The sequence below is a fragment of the Nyctereutes procyonoides genome, unplaced genomic scaffold (genome assembly GCF_905146905.1).
Source record: "Nyctereutes procyonoides isolate TBG_1078 unplaced genomic scaffold, NYPRO_anot_genome, whole genome shotgun sequence".
NCBI classification, from domain to species: domain Eukaryota; kingdom Metazoa; phylum Chordata; class Mammalia; order Carnivora; family Canidae; genus Nyctereutes; species Nyctereutes procyonoides.
In genome coordinates, this window is record NW_026575035.1 from 11,606,906 (window position 1) to 11,624,010 (window position 17,105).

At 39.2% G+C, this 17,105-nt stretch overlaps 1 pseudogene; it reads right to left on the minus strand.

Moving 5' to 3' along the window:
• LOC129505235 (tRNA (guanine(6)-N2)-methyltransferase THUMP3-like) overlaps window positions 1–4,647 on the minus strand; it is a 31,324-nt pseudogene extending 26,677 nt beyond the window's left edge.
• Window positions 4,648–17,105: the final 12,458 nt, after the last annotated feature.

The window sequence follows — 17,105 nt, forward strand, 5'->3', positions numbered from 1 at the left end:
GCCTTTCCTGAAGGTCTTGGTGTTCTTTGTAATTTGATTCCCAGATCAGAGCAACACTGAGCATTTTATAAACCGAATAAGAGCAATTTGTGGTCGCTCTTCACTCTCTTGCAGAGGACGGAAAGTCAGCTCATCACCACAAATCGACCAGGCCAAAGGAGAATAATATCAGGCTGAACCAACAGAAAGAACACCCTCCACACCGCTGCTACGTATAAAACCAAACCAAACTGAACATCATTTCAAAATAATTAAGTTCCACTTGAATTATATCTTCAAATGAAAATCGAATAGTATTTCTTTGGGTTGTAACTGAGGGGCAAAGGATATCATGCAAGTTTAACAGTGATATTCATATTCACATGAACATGTGCATATGTACAATAATAAAATCCATTTTTCCAGCCAAGAATGCCTATGGAAAAATTCCTAGTTATGGTACCATTTGATTTTAAATTTGGCGAATGTATTTTTAAACATTTCAAAAATAAATTCAGTATTCGAATTATATACATAACATAATTACTACGGTTTCTTTTTTTTTAAGATTTTATTTATTTAATTGACAGAAAGAGAGAGCACAAGTATGCAGAGTGGCAGGCAGAGGGAGAGAAAGTGCTTAGCAGGGAGCCCCACGTGGGGCTTGATCCAGGACCCCGGGATCATGACTTGAGCCGAAGGCAGACACTTAACTGGCTGAGCTACCCAGGCGCCCCAATTACGGTTTCTTTTTTTAGGAGAAAACCATTTTGTGAGACAATTGACCAGATTTGTAATATTTAAAAAGAGTAAATAGCTTTTTAAAAAATTCAAGAACAAACCAACCAACAAAACAAAAACATCTTGCACTTTTCTAAATATCTACCTGGACGTGAAATTGAGTAGAGAATTATAGGTAGAATATATAACATCAAATTATAGCATAGTTAATAATTTTTTTTTATTTTATAAATTAATTTTTATTGGTGTTCAATTTACCAACATACAGAATAACACCCAGTGCTCATCCCGTCAAGTGTACCCCTCAGTGCCCGTCACCCATTCACCCCCACCCCCCGCCCTCCTCCCCCTCCACCACCCCTAGTTCATTTCCCAGAGTTAGAAGTCTTTATGTTCTGTCTCCCTTTCTGATATTTCTCACACATTTCTTCTCCCTTCCCTTATATTCCCTTTCACTATTATTCATATTCCCCAAATGAATGAGAACATACACTGTTTGTCCTTCTCCGGTTACTATGGCCAAGTTCAAAAAGGGTGTTGCCTGAGTTCTCCTCTGGGATTTTGATGGAATCTTGTCTCACATTTAGATCTTTCATCTATTTTGAGTTTATCTTTGTGTATGGTGCTAGAGAGTGGTCCAGTTTCATTATTCTGCATGTGGATGTCCAATTTCCCAGCACCATTTAATGAAGAGAGTGTCTTTCTTCCAGTGGATCGTCTTTCCTCCTTTATCGTATATTAGTTGACCATAAAGTTCAGGGTCCACTTCTGGGTTCTCTGTTCTGTTCCATTGATCTATATGTCTGTTTTTGTGCCAGTACCACACTGTCTTGATGAACACAGCTTTGTAGTACAACCTGAAATCTGGCATTGTGATGCCCCCAGATATGGTTTTCTTTTTTTAAAATTCCCCTGGCTGTTTGGGGTCTTTTCTGATTCCACACAAATCTTAAAATAATTTGTTCTAAGTCTCTGAAGAAAGTCCATGGTATTTTGATAGGGATTGCATTATACGTGTAAATTGCCCTGGGTAACATTGACATTTTCACAATATTAATTCTGCCAATCCATGAGCATGGAATATTTTTCCATCTCTTTGTGTCTTCCTCAATTTCTTTCAGAAGTGTTCTATAGTTTTTAGGGTATATTTTGAGAACCATTTTTTTTTTTTTTTTTTTTTTTTTTTTTAATTTTTTTTTTTTTTTTTTTTTAATTTATGATAGTCACAGAGAGAGAGAGAGAGAGAGAGAGAGAGAGAGAGAGAGGCAGAGACACAGGCAGAGGGAGAAGCAGGCTCCATGCACCGGGAGCCCGATGTGGGATTCGATCCCGGGTCTCCAGGATCGCGCCCTGGGCCAAAGGCAGGCGCCAAACCGCTGTGCCACCCAGGGATCCCTAAATTTTTTTTTTTTTTTTTTTTTTATTTATTTACGATAGTCATACAGAGAGAGAGAGAGAGAGAGAGAGAATGAGAGAGAGGCAGAGACACAGGCAGAGGGAGAAGCAGGCTCCATGCACTGGGAGCCCGACGTGGGATTCGATCCCGGGTCTCCAGGATCACGCCCTGAGCCAAAGGCAGGCGCCAAACCGCTGCGCCACCCAGGGATCGAGAACCATTTGAATGGTAAATGGTTCTCCAACCTTTTATTTTCAGGTTGTAGGTGTCCTTCTGTCTAAAATGAGTCTCTTGTAGACAGCAAATAGATGGGTCCTGCTTTTTTATCCAGTCTGAAACCCTGCGCCTTTTGATGGGGTCATTAAGCCCATTCACGTTCAGAGTTACTATTGACAGATATGAGTTTAGTGTCATAGTTAATAATTTTAATAAAGCTGACATTCAGGGTACCTGGGTGGCTCAGTCAGTTAAGCATCTGACTTTGACTCAGGTCATGATCTCTGGGTCCTGGGATCAAGCCCTGCAGTGGGCTGCTTCCTCAGCGAGGAGTCAGCTTCTCTCTCTCTCTCTCCCTCTCTCTCTCTCTCTCCCCTGCCCCCTCTGCCCCTCCCTACTGATCATGTTCTCTCTCACTCAAATAAATAATAAAATCTTAAAAAAACACAAAGTTGACAGTCCCCTTAACTATTTCCAAATACTGTATCTATTTTCCTGAGTAAAGAAATAAATATTTTTTGGAGATGTGATCTCCTGAAAGATGAACTTTATTGTGCATATCATAGAAGATATAGGAACTAGATACTTTTTGCAAAGCGTGATGCCACAGATCCATGTGGATTCAACTACTCTAACAACAAATATTTACATAATACTTGAGTTTTTAAGCACTTTCTGTAAACTTCCCATGTAACCCCTATATTAATTCCGTGACTGGTTCCTTCTAAAGCTGAGAAAACAAAGCCTCAAAAACTCACCCATGTGGGGCAGCCCGGGTGGCGCAGCGGTTTAGCACCACCTTTAGCCCAGGGCATGATCCTGGAGTCCTAGGATCAAGCCCCACATGGGGCTCCCTGCATGGAGCCTGCTTCTCCCTCTGCCTGTGTCTCTGCCTCTCTCTCTCTGTGTCTCTCATGAATAAATAAAATCTTAAAAAAAAAAAAAAGAACTCACCCACATTTACAAAACTACAACATAGAAGAATGGAGATTTGGGATCAAGTTTTTCCTCTAACTTTAGTATTTTTCAGGTAAAATTACAATTGTGATAGAGATTCTTTAATGAGCCTCAAATGTATATTATGAGGCAATTCCAAATTGTGTGCTTCACTTTGCAAAATGGACAGAAATGCCTTTAAAGTCATAGATATACGCTAATAGTGAATTATGTAACATTTTTATAGTCAAATTTGAATGGATGGACGCCAATTATTAGCCTCGAATCCTGAATTAAAAAATGTTTTTTGCTGTCATTATTTTGCATACTGTAATTAAAAATGGAGAATTCTTTTATTTATAAATTCCAGGCTACTTGAAGCCATTAGTTGGGCTCTTCAGTATAAATAGATAGCTAGGACATGATGTGATAGATCTTGTGTGTATAAGGCAATAAGATAATATGCATGCAGAGACCATCATTCTGCAGATGAGAGGGAAGAAAATTCTGGGAAATCTATGGATTAGCTTGGTCCATATTCTCTAAAATAAACTATAAAGCTACAAAGGGGCAGAATCTGGAGCTGCTGATTCTTTCTTCACTTCACTCCAAGGCTTCCAAAGGCAAAAATAAACAATACCTCACTATGCTGCTGCCAATTTTTTAAAAAGAATCCAGAGAAACAGGTCTTTTGTGTAAAATAACATCCACAAAGTATTTCAAATGAAAAAGACCTGGGCTCTTATGCCCAACCTCTCCTTCTTCAAACCACTCTCCCTAGGAAGGAACAAAGAAAAGAAACTCTATTCTAAAGCTCCACCTGTTTAGGCTTCCCTGGCTGGTTTCTGCTACAGCAGGATTTGGTGTCACTTGGTTGAGACAGGTGGTTATTTGCTCCTGGCCGAAGAAATTACAGTACAATCCAAATTGATTACTACTAGTGGTGTCTTTATGTATATAACTATATATGCATTTGTTCTCATGTTGCATTTGCCTAGGAAACATAAAATATCCCACAGGGCAAAAGTTCTAATAAAAACAGAACTAGAGGGTGGTTTCCCAACCAATTAGGGGTGGTTGGGTGGGTGGAGAGAGAATGGTCTCTTGAACCCCGTACACTTCCTCAGATGGGAAATCTAAATGGCCAGAGTTGCACTCCTGAATCAGTCTAAGAGGATCTGCAGCATCATTCTGAAACACGGGAAATATTTTCTCATTGCTTCAGAAATAAGGGGAATGAAAACTTGCCTGTGCTTCAGTGCCCACAACATTTTCAGCCCCACAGTGAACACGCATCTATCAAGGCACCATCTGCGAACAACATAACCGTCCCCAGAAGTGCCAATCCGATTGCAGGCAGCTGCCTCTCGCTCCCGCATCTTTGTCTTCTTGGGGGACAGCCAGCTCCCTGGACTACATCCCTTAAGCAACCTGGAACTTAATTTTCATTTCCCTATGAAGCAGGAAATGTTTTCCATTGATTTCAATTCCAGAACCAAATGATGTTTGATAAACTATTATAAATGGGGAGGGGGGACTGTTACGTTTAATTTAGTAAAAAAAAAAAAATTGTATAGGTTAGAAAGAAGTGGAAATGGAGGGTGTGCCTGGCGGCTCAGGCAGTTAAGTGGTCGACTCTTGTTGGCTCAGGTCTGATCTCAGGGTTGTGAGATTGAGTCCTGTGTTGGGCTTGCACTCAACAGGGAGTCTGCTAGGATTTTCTCTCCCTCTCTTTTTGCTCCGCCCACCTTCCTTCAAACAAAAAAATAACTCTTAAAAAAAAAAAAAGAAGTGGGAATGGAGCTGTGGGCACAGAAATCTTTGAGGGTTTATTTTTATTTTTTTTTTAATTTTTTAATTTTTATTTTTTTTATTTATGATAGTCACACACAGAGAGAGAGAGAGGCAGAGACACAGGCAGAGGGAGAAGCAGGCTCCACGCACCGGGAGCCCGACGTGGGATTCGATCCCGGGTCTCCAGGATCGCGCCCTGGGCCAAAGGCAGGCGCCACCCAGGGATCCCTCTTTGAGGGTTTAAATGGGGGCAAAATTTTTGAAAAGGGAATGGAAGATACTCTATCCCTCAAGGACAAAAGCTATGCAGAGAGGTGTGGTAATGATGGCAATGATGAGAAAATAAAACTAGGATGCCATTTTGCACAACATAAGAAATTGGCAAGGATTTCATGTGGTGTCTTAAAGTATTCAAAGGACACTGCTGAAATCAGTTAGAGACTGCATAACTGGGTCTGAGTTGTGGGGATCAGAGCCCATCACAACATGGACAGTAAACAGAAATGCTGAAAAAATAGAATGGAAAGCTTGCCCTCACCTTCAGACACCCCAAATGATGTCAAAACACATCACAAAAGCATCAATGCGATGGCAAGGCAAAGGGGAAATAGAGCAAATACTATATATATTCTGCTGAGTTAATATTAAATTGTGTAACATGTTGATTACTCTTTCTAGCTTTCTACACGGACGGATTTGATACTTGTGTAGGGGGGCGAGCTTAAGCACCTGGCCATAGTGCAATATCATAAAACTTAGAATCTTGGCTCTTGGTTCAGAACAGGAAGGGTAGTATTTGACCAAACACATAAAAGGCAAAACATTTCCTATCGTATACTTCACAATGATCGAATGTATTTTTTAAGAATTATGAAAAAATAGGTTAGTCAGAAGTCTTTCATAAATAACCTGATGTCAATATATGCCAATTCCACTACCAAGATAAATTCCTTTATTTTCCCTTCTTTTCCATTTCTCAACTTATTTCCCTAAGTCAGCCTTTGACTATTTCTCACTAGAATCATTGCTTTTAACTAAGCAACCTTGGCCTTGCTGTTGAATATTTCTGAAAATGTCTACCTTAAAAGCAGACCAGTGTCACTACACAACATGTAATATACCAATAAAAACAGAAACAGACCCATAAATACAGAGAACAAACTGGTGGTTGCCAGAGGGGAGGGGCGTGGGTTGGGTAAAATAGGTAAAGGGGAGGGAGAGATACAGGCTTCCAGTTATAAAATAACTAAGACATGGGGATGAACTGTACGGCATAGGGACTATGTGCTGAACAGTAACAGCTAGAAGGTACACTTGCAGTGAGCACAGCATAACATATGGAGAAACGAATGTAACATTGTCTATCAATCATACTCCAAAAAATTTCTTTAGACTTAAATATTTTTATATAGAAAAAAAAAGTAAAAAAGCAAGATGCTTTTCAGTCCACTTGTGGTAAATGAACTTGCTAGATTGGACTTGAGACTCAAACTGACCTTGTTTATTGCCACATTCCTGGTGCTCACTTTCTAACCCTCATTAGAATTTGTCTCTCCTTTTGGCTCGCACCTCACCCTTCGGATTTGATTCTGCTTTTCTGGGTTTGATCTCCAGCATTCTCTACTAGAGCTCCAAGATACCTCAGCAAGAAAGACTGGTATGAAAAAGAAAGAAAAGAAAGAAAGAAAGAAGAAGAAAGAAAGAAAGAAAGAAAGAAAGAAAGAAAGAAAGAAAGAAAGAAAGAAAGAAAGACTGGTGTGGGGTTGAATCTTGAGGTAAATGCAAATAATTCCAATTGTTTTATTTTTTAAGATTTTATTTATTTATTCATAGGAGACACGGGGGGCGGGGCAGAGACACAGGCAGAGGGAGAAGCAGGTTCCATGCAGGGAGCCCGCCCGACGTGGGGCTTGATCCAGGGTCTCTAAGATCAGGCCCCGGGCCGAAGGTGGCGCCAAACCACTGAGCCACTGGGCTGCCCAATTCCAATTGTTTTAAACCTCAGTAATGTATTGGACATTTATCTATTTGCAGTTTGAGTAACTTGGGCACATATGATTATTACTGTATTTTGACACTCTATGTCCAGAAAATCTTAAATGTAAAATCTGTATTATGAATTGGAAGTACTATGATGTCATTTGGCTTATAAGAAATCACTTGGAATTTAATTAAATATTAATACATTGCTGTAAGCTAAATAAAGCATATAATTTTACATGTATAAAGAAATAAAATTTATAATTTATTAATATATTACACATATAAATATGTATGCATAAAATATGTAATTATAAAAATAATGTAGACCATGTAATAATTAATCTAATAAATATTATATCTTTCAAATTTCTTATAAATTCAAAGAGCAACCTTTCCTATTTTCATTACTAATGTTCTTATTACATAGGGCTATTTTTATAAATAAAAAAAGGAAAGGTTGCAACTGAAAATTAATAGAACTCAATTAATACAAAGAGTTACCATCTGTGGATGCTTGCAGTGTTGCTGGACTGGGTGTTTATATACATTTGGCATTTATTCCTTATAAGCACCACTGGGTGCTCCATATGCCTCTGTTTCTCAGGTGAGAGAGGTTAACAGTTAATTTTCCCAAGTTTAGGCAGATTAGTAAATAAAAGAACAGAGATTCAAATCTTCTAAATGCAAATCTCATGCTCTTATCCAATGTTGAATCTTGATTTGTTTGCATAATTATTTTTAAGGCCAAACTTGGAAAGATATTTTATAATAGCTAAGCTAGTCTCTTCGTTAAAGAGGTTAAATGATGATGGTGCTTTATTGGATTTAAATGACCTTTTTCTGTAGTAATAAACTGTTGTAAAGCTCCTGATATATTACTGTAGGATTTTTATTGGAAAAAGTATTTCACGATTACAGCTTCATGGAGCAAATAATTCTTGGATAAAACCAGACTTTAGAAAAGAATTGTCTCCAAAAAGCACATGAATCCTAGTGCATATAGTAGCTTTAGGGTCTGGAAAATACATGCCTGAGATCCCCAAAGACTTCAAAATAAATAGTACTGTAGGAGGGAATAGGAAAAGGAAATATATTACATCAAGTTTTAAGTCAAGTATCAAATGGTTTGATTCAACTACATTTGAATTTGTATTGTCAAAATGCTAGTTCCAATGGACCTTAACACATCAACTTTGCTGAGAGTTGACAGAAATCAGAATTGATTTTTGTTAAGTTCCTTAGTTAACTGGCATTATAAAAACAGAGATTGAGTAATGCAGCAGAGGTAAACTGAGGTTAACACAAGAATATTCTGTGTTTGCTGAATTTTCCATTTGAGTTTTCATTCATACTATAAAAAAACCCTGGTTACTAAAGATGTGCAGTCTAGGAAGGAAACATTGGCAGTGTTTTCTTTTGTCAAATTACCTACATAGAGGAAATTTCTCTAATTACCAAAGTAGAGGAAATAGGCTTTAATTGCATCTGGAAGAATTAGGTTAAAATGATTAAGAATAGGGGGAAGGAAGTATATAAATTAAATGTAGGAAAAATTTCTGTAGGAGATAAAGCGTGTGAGATATATATATATATATACACACACACATATATATACATATATATGTATGTATATATACACATATATACATATATATGTATGTAAATATATGTATATATGGTGTGTGTATATATACACACAATATATATACACACACATATATACACATATATACACACATCAGACTGGGAACATGGGTCAGGTTTTCTTTATGAGAAGTGATTTTTTTCTTGGCTTTTATAATGCAATGAATTTATAATTCTAATATATATATATATACTATTTATATATATAGTATATTTAATGCATTTACATGGAAATGTTTTAAAATGGGTGAGAATTTTGGCTACCGGGACTTTTTTGGATAAAATTGAAACTTTGGAAGGCAGATATCCATCCTATTTGGTGGTCGAGGACCTTCCTTGACCCAGATCCTCATTTTATTTCACTAAGATGTTCTAGCTTGATCTTGTGAAAGCCCATCTTAAAGGCGGTGAAGGGTGGAGGTGAAGAGACATCTGTCAGCTAATTTACAAGATGGAGGAGTACTGAGAAGTGGTGACTTCTCCTTTTAGTATTTTCCTTGAGCCTTTCCTCTTTCATCTTCCACTTAAAAAAAAAGAGAGAGAATATAAAGCTTTCTGCATACATTTATTCTTGCTTGAAAAAATAAGTTTCACACAGTTATAATATGAATTGAAATTAAAAGTTATGGATAGTCCCAGAAAACGGAAAGTGAACTTGATTCTGATGTCAAGTATTGGAGTTTTACAATCATATTTTCCCTTCCACCAATCCTTTACTACTTAAAGTATTGGTGGAATAATACTGAAACCTGTGTAGATGATCCTAAGTGGCTAAGTCAAAAAGAAAAGCTACTATGGAGAAAAGAATTATAAATTCATTGCATTATAAAAGCCAAAAAAAAAAATCACTTCTCATAAAGAAAAACTGACCCATGTTCCCAGTCCGATGTGTGTATTATTAATATCAGATGCCATTGTCCTCTAGAGGGTAACATTTGGTTGCTATTTGCATCTTTATTATTTAGCTTTTATATAGCACATTGATCTTTTATTGGATTTCAAAAGTCCATTTTGATTTAGGTTTTTCCAGGTCCACCCCTCTTTTCTCTTCTTGGATTCAATTAGAATGTTTGTTCGGTTTGCTGTGTTCTGAAGGATTCCATGCTGAGTGGGAACCCCATCCTAAGGATGCTTCAAGGAGACACGTCTTGGTGACCCTGCTGAGGTATATGTTGAAGACAATGTGCGTGTGTCTTCATCCAATTCAGGGCATGGCTCAGATTTGCTGTTCACCCCCAGCCTCTTCGATGATTCTTTCTTTTTATTTTTAAAAAAGATTTTATGTATGTATGTATGTATGTATGTATGTATTTAGTTATTTGACAGAGAGCAAGGACAAGCAGGAGGAGGGGGAGAGGGAGAAGCAGACTCCCTGCTGAGCAAGGAGCCCCACGTAGGGCTTGCTCCTAGGACTCTGGGATCATGATCTGAGCCAAAGGCAGACACTTAACCTACTGAGCCACACAGGCACCCCTCAGATTGCTCTTCAAAGCAGATAGGAGGACAGGCACAGATGTGTCTACCTCAGGCTTCACTTTCCAGAGGAGGGATGGACTTGCTCCTTTTTGGTAGGTGCCATAACCTGTCACTGATATCATATACTCTAACAAATCACTCAAGGCTTCAGTTCTCCATGTGTTCACAGGCATGATTGGATTGTTCCATGCCGTTCTTATCCTGCCTCATCACACCCAGTCATGAAATCAAAAGGAGCTGCATTTGGAATTGTTTAAGGAATCCTTGCCAGAAATGACAGGGCTCTGATTCTTGCATGTATGGCTTTCCAGGGCTTGAGGAAGTCCTAGTGGCCTGTGTGTGCAATGAGCTGAAGGACAGTTTAGCTTCTCTTTCCACACTCTGAGGCTCCCCTTTCATCACCCATCACTGATGGGTCGATTTGGCTTCTATTCTAGCTCTGTGCTTAGTATGGAGACCAGACCTGAGTTCTAACTAGAATAAACCTGGGGACTCCAACTGATTCAGCTAATGCCAACCCTGACTGTGACTGGTAATCTTGAAATAAAATGCCACTGCTTTTTCCATAAACCTGTGGTGTTGTCATTGAAGAACCCTGAGTGAGATTATGGTGGCTGCGGCCCAGGCTATGCTACCTTTCTACCTAAGGCATAAAGCAGCTGACATTTTAAGTCAGGAAGTCAGCCACAGAGCAGAGATTGTTGTCTGGCTTCAGGCATAAATGAGAAGCTCCTGCCTGCATCAATAGGGAAACATCTCTTCATCAAGTCCTTTATCCCTGCCACTGTTTACCACTATCACAGATCTAAACCTTTCAGTCTTCTTCACAGTTCTAAATTCTCATCCGAGACCCTGGGTCCCCAAAACCATGTTTGTTCTTTTGACCCCTTGACCATGTCTTTCCATTGTGCCCACCTTTCACCCTCAAGCTAAACTCATCCCAAGATCTCAATATAAATGTAGTCCAACTCATCTTCAATCTGGCTGCCACACCTTGCCTCTCCTCCCCTATGCATTGTCATCCTGGAGCAGGTGGCTGTGTTCCTCATGCTCTCCATGATCACTTCTTTTTTTTTTTTTTTATAAAAATCTTTTTTTTTTTTTTTTATTTATGATAGTCACAGAGACAGAGAGGGAGAGACAGAGACACAGGCAGAGGGAGAAGCAGGCTCCATGCACCTGGAGCCCAACGTGGGATTTGATCCTGGGTCTCCAGGATCGCGCCCTGGGCCAAAGGCAGGCGCTAAACCGCTGCACCACCCAGGGATCCCCTCCATGATCACTTCTAAACAGTTTCTTGTTTCTCTTCCCCAGGGCTTTTAGGTTGATCGCCGCTATTATTAGGACTTACTTCCCTTTTGCTTCCAACTGGATAAAAATTACCCAAGTTCTTTGAAAATGTTGTCATTAAAGTTTAAATTTTGACTCTTCTCTTATTCCCATTATCATCCTGGATGACTTAAATATCCATGGGAGCATTCAATCAAAATCACGGTCTCACAGTTACTTGCTTTTTTCCCCATTTATGAGGGTTTTGAACTAGAAGTATACATTTGTATTTAAAATTGAAGAGATGCCATGCTATATCTGGTGTAGTATCTCCTAGTCCAGGGATGGTAAATACACTTTTTTTTTTGCATGATAATCTCAATTGCACTCAGAGTGCCAGTGACTCATTTATATTGGCTCCTGGACACATGGCTCATAATCTGATAACAGGAGCTACACATCAAGGGTTGGGGAAGGCAGATACCTCGTAGCCTAGAACAGACATCCAAGTAGTACCTGGCTAACATCAATTCAACCTTTGGTTTCAGATTACACATGGCATCTTCAAAAACTGTCCCGCCCCAGACTGGATTGGATGTTCTTGTCAAATGCTCTCTTAACAAAGCTGTTAGTCTCTCTTCCCCCAAAGACTAGAAGTTTCCCTAAAGAAACCCTGCCTACCATACTCACCATTGTAGCTTAGGCTTAGGATAGTGTTTGGCGTATCGTAAGTCCTTAGTAAATACTTGCTGAATAGATAAACTGTATGGTCTCAATCTGCATGTTCGAACCTGTTCTCTGCCTGCTCTTCCCTGTTATAGCCAAATTAGACTGCTTACTATTCTTCTAAAGTCTCCACATTTCCCAACTTTCATTTCTGTAGACTTACTGTGGATTGCATGGCTCCCTTGGGAATGCAAACTCAAAGCATGATGGATTTCCATTATGTATCCTTCTTTGTCTATTCCCAAAGATATCTTCTCTAGAAGCATTTCTTCATTTTTCCTTCCCACTTGGGATTCCTGAACCTTGAACATTGCCTTTTATATAGTTTTAGAACTATATAGAAGCTACCTTAAATTTAATTTGAGCCAACTCTCTGATTCAACATTTGAGAAAACAGGGCCCTGAAGCGTGTAGGGCACTCCCCAGGGTGACTCTACTCCGGGGAGGATCTGAGCCTCAAACCAAATCTCCTGTGTTCTTTCCCCTGGACGATGCCACCTTCCTAAAGTCAGTGGCCAACTTGACCATTACCAGCGGAGAATCCTAACTCACCCAATGGATGTATGGATATATTAGTTAATACAAATGATCACAGTAGGGATACTTAGAATTTTTAAAATGCTGCCAAACTTTCTATAAAGAATTGCTTAGGCTTCCTCTCTCTCTGTTTTTTTTTTTCCTCTCTCTCTATATATACACACACATACATATAAATATATACTTTTTTCTATAAATTAGGGTATTTGTGTATCAGAGATGTTTACAGCAAAATGCATCTGTATTAATGATTATACTATTTGTGTTTTTTTAAAGATTTTTAAAAAGATTTCATTTATTTATTCACGAGAGACACACAGAGAGAGGCAGAAACATAGGCAGGAGAAGCAGGCTCCTAACGGGGAGTCTGATATGGGACTCGATCCCAGGACCCAGGGATCATGACCTGAGCCAAAGCCAGAGGCTCAAACACTGAGGCACTCAGGTGCCCCAATGACTATACTATTTGACAAGCATTGCTCACTGTCATGCAACTTGGAAATATTCACCCTGATTCTAGAATTTTTTTTTTTAAAGTGCTTTAAAGCTAATTACATCATGGTGATATTCATCTCCGAAGAGAAGCTTTTTTCTCAACTAAACTACAGCTTTTATGGTGGAAGCATTTAACAAAGGTCAAGGAGGCATCTCTGTAGCAGTGTATCTTTGCCATGACCCCCACAGTGCTTCCCTGGTTCCCATAACCACCTTGCTGCCTGCCCTATTTTTGGTTTAACTTGTTAACATGTCTTGGTGTTCATATGTCATTTTTAGCAAAGATTGATTCAGGGCCCCTTAAGGAAGAGAACAGAATGACAATAGCCAATGCATCATTGTTCTACTGGAGCCTTACATTTTTATATTTTCTGAACATCTTAGCAGAAACCCGGTGTGCTTTTCCTTCTTAACCTCATCTAGCAAAGTCATACTCATCTTTTAAGGCCCAGCTATGTTCATGACTGACTCAGAAGAATTCCTACTCCAATCAGTCAGCATGGATTGCTCCAGCTGCCACAGCCCGGGAGATGGATGGACCTTGCACTAGGAACAGCATGAATAAGCATAAACATTTTGAGGTTGGTGAGATCCACTTTTCCTGCTGCCTATTGTGCTGAAACTTAACTATGTGGAGAAAAAAGAAGAAATATTGCTAATGCTGTAAAACTGAATGGGCATGGTTGACAGTCTGGAAATTTCTGATGAACAGACAGCTAGAAACTAGCTGATATTGGAGGAAAGTTTAGACAAAGAAGACTTAACGTTTGGATTTCCTGAAAATACCCCTCACATACAAATAAGTAAGGATGAACGTCACTCTTCCAGAAGTTGACAGAGAAATGAAATTATCATGGAAAGAGGGATAGGGGTGTATTAAAGGAAAGTAGCATATATTAAATGCTGCTCTGTGCCAGGAATTATTATTATTTTGGGAAGTCAGGAAGTATTTTAAGTATTTAAGTATTTTATGTTATTTTATTCCATTTATACAATCATACTGTGAAAGAGTGAAACTTGGCCAAAGTATCTGGTTAGCTGGTGGTACAGACTGCTGGCCAACAGTTCTTATCAAATGGGTTTATATATGTTTGTTCATTCCACAGTACCTGCACGAAGATGCAAAATAGACAATTTTCCTAAAGAACCAACAAATATGGGCAATATGGGAACTGTTGTGGTAACGTGCAAGGCTTTTCCTGTGTGTCTGGCCCTGACAAATAGAACTGTGCCTTAGTCTTTTTAGGCTGCTTTAACAAAATGCCATAGAATGATTGACTTAGAATCAGCAGAAATTTATTTCTCACAGTTCTGTAGGCAGAGATGTCCAAGGTCAAGGAGTCAACAGATTCAATGTCTGAATAAGGACCCACTTCCTGGTTCATAGAGGGCCATCTTCTTACTGTGTCCTCAAGCAGCAGAAGGGGTGAAGGAGATTTCTGGGGTCTCTTTTAAGGGCACTAATCCCATTCATAAGGGCTCCACCGTTACTACGTAATCAACTCCCAAAGCCCCTACCCCCAAATACCATCGTACTGGGGATTAAATTTTGACATAAGAATTTTGGAGAGACCCGTTCAGTCACACATCAAACTGCCATAACACCAGTGTGTCAGCTGGCCAGAGAAGAGAAAGTTGGGAGAATTTCACAAGTTGAAAATAAAAATAAAAATTGTAATGAGTTTTTGCTATTGATTTATAAACCTAACACTACTATTAAACTCAAGTAAGCATTTTTTAAATTAAAATTTAAATCCTAATAGTAAATATAAAGTTTGGGAGTTAAAAGCTAATACATGAAATACCAAGTAAGACTATGCACAAGATACACAACTTTATTTGGTGTGATTATAACTCTGAAAGGCCTATAGTTTTTACATAAAATATTGGTTTAGGACAAGTGGGCACTGAGCAAATTTTATAAGTATAAGTCTTTAAGGGCCAGGCAGTGGGTTATTAATCACCTTCCAGCCTTGGGAAAAGATTTAATTTAAATTCATCCCAGTAAGCTTTTTCTCTGGGCTTTTCAAAGTCCCTAGAAAGAGAGAAAGAAAAGACTCTATCTTCCTTTGGCAGAGTGTTGATAAAGACTCAGAAATGAAACAGTTTTTATCATTTGGACAAGAAATGACTTTTTTGGGGGGTATGACCAATACCCACAGTACTTTCTTACTTGTTATGCATCTTTAGCGTTTTTAAATTCTCTACCATCTGGTTCGCTTTGCCCACTATACTGTGCAGCCAGCCCTTGCTGGCTCTCCATACCCCACCCCACCGAGCAGCATGAAGTGAAGATGTTGCCCGGTGGAGCCATGACCAGGGCCGAAGCCCATCTAGACACATATGCGGAGTCAGGGGATTGCAAGAACACCTGGTGCCCCAAGGTATGTCTTCAGTGTGTCTAAACTGGGTCCTGAATCTAGCAAGAGCACCAAATGCTAGCCCCCTCTCTTATCTCTTCTGGTTTGCTAAGTTTAGGATTGTATTCGTTTCCTGGGGCTGCTGTACAAATTGGTGGCTTAAAGCAAGAGAAATTTATTCTCGCAGATCTGGAGGACAGAAGTCTGAAATCAAGGCGTGGGCAGGGACGTGCTTCCTTCAAAGGCTCTGAGGGAGAGTCCTTCTTTGTCACTTCCAGCTTCTGATGGCCCGCAAGAGTTCCCTGGCTGAGGTGGCATGAACTGCAATGTCTGTCTTGTCTTCGGATGGCTTTCTTCCACGTCTCACCTATCCCTCTGGCTTTATCTTATAAGGACCTGTGCCATTGGACTAAGGGTTTTCCCACATAATTCAGGATGATCTCATCTTAAGATCCTTAACTTAATTACATCTTAAAATATGCTTTTAACAAATAAGCTTTTGTATTGTGTTAAAGCAGCCTATATAGACTAAGACACAGTTCTTAGTTGTATCTACAGGTTCCAGAGGTAAGTACATGTATAATCTTTTGGGGGCCACTATTCAAACCACAATAAAGAACTATTTCAGTTACGATTGGATCTTATTTCTTCCACCTTCAGCATCTGGATTATACTTGTGGAACTTCTCACTGACAGCCACCACCCTTACCACAAGTGATCTTCCACTCAGAAACTCCATTCCTATGCCCTATCCCTCTAATCAGATCCTAAAGCACCCCGAGGTTGGGTGAGGCAGCAACGCTGCAAGAGCTTTGGAAACAAGGTCTGGATACAAATACAGATTTCACCATTTCCTTCCTTCCTTACATCATTCATTTATTCATTCATAAATATTTACACCTACTTATCGCCAAGTAGTATCCTAGGCAATGAAGATAGAGCATTACAGGAAAAGGAAAAGTCCGTCTTCTTGGAGGTAATATTGACAGATGGGGAAGAGAAGCCACAAACAAATATATTCAGTCCATAATATAATACCAAGTACTGACAAGTGCTCTGAAGAACACTATAGCAAGGCAAGGGCACAGAATGCTGTGGACTAGAAGGTAGATTTTAGATGGGGTTACCAGAGTAATATTAATTACATCTCCTGGGAGTAATATTTAAGCAGAGATTTGAGCAAAGTGTCACACCAGAACCGGAGAATATCTGAGAAAAGGTTTTCCTTATGGAGAAAAGAACAATGAGGCCTGGGGCATATACACCTTGATGAGTCTGGTGTATATGAAAAGAGGCAAGAAGACCAATTACTACACTGATGGTCATAACAGTATATTCGTAATAGGCAATAGGTGGAATCATCCCAAGTGTCTGTGAACAGAGAAATGAATAAGTACAACGTGTCACATACATACAATGGAATATTATTCAGCCCTAAAAGGGAAGGAAATCCTGTCACATGCTACACCTTGAGGACATTGTGCTGGGTGAAATAAGCCAGGCACAAAAAAGATGATACTATAAGATTGCACTTAGATGAGGTACCTGGAGTA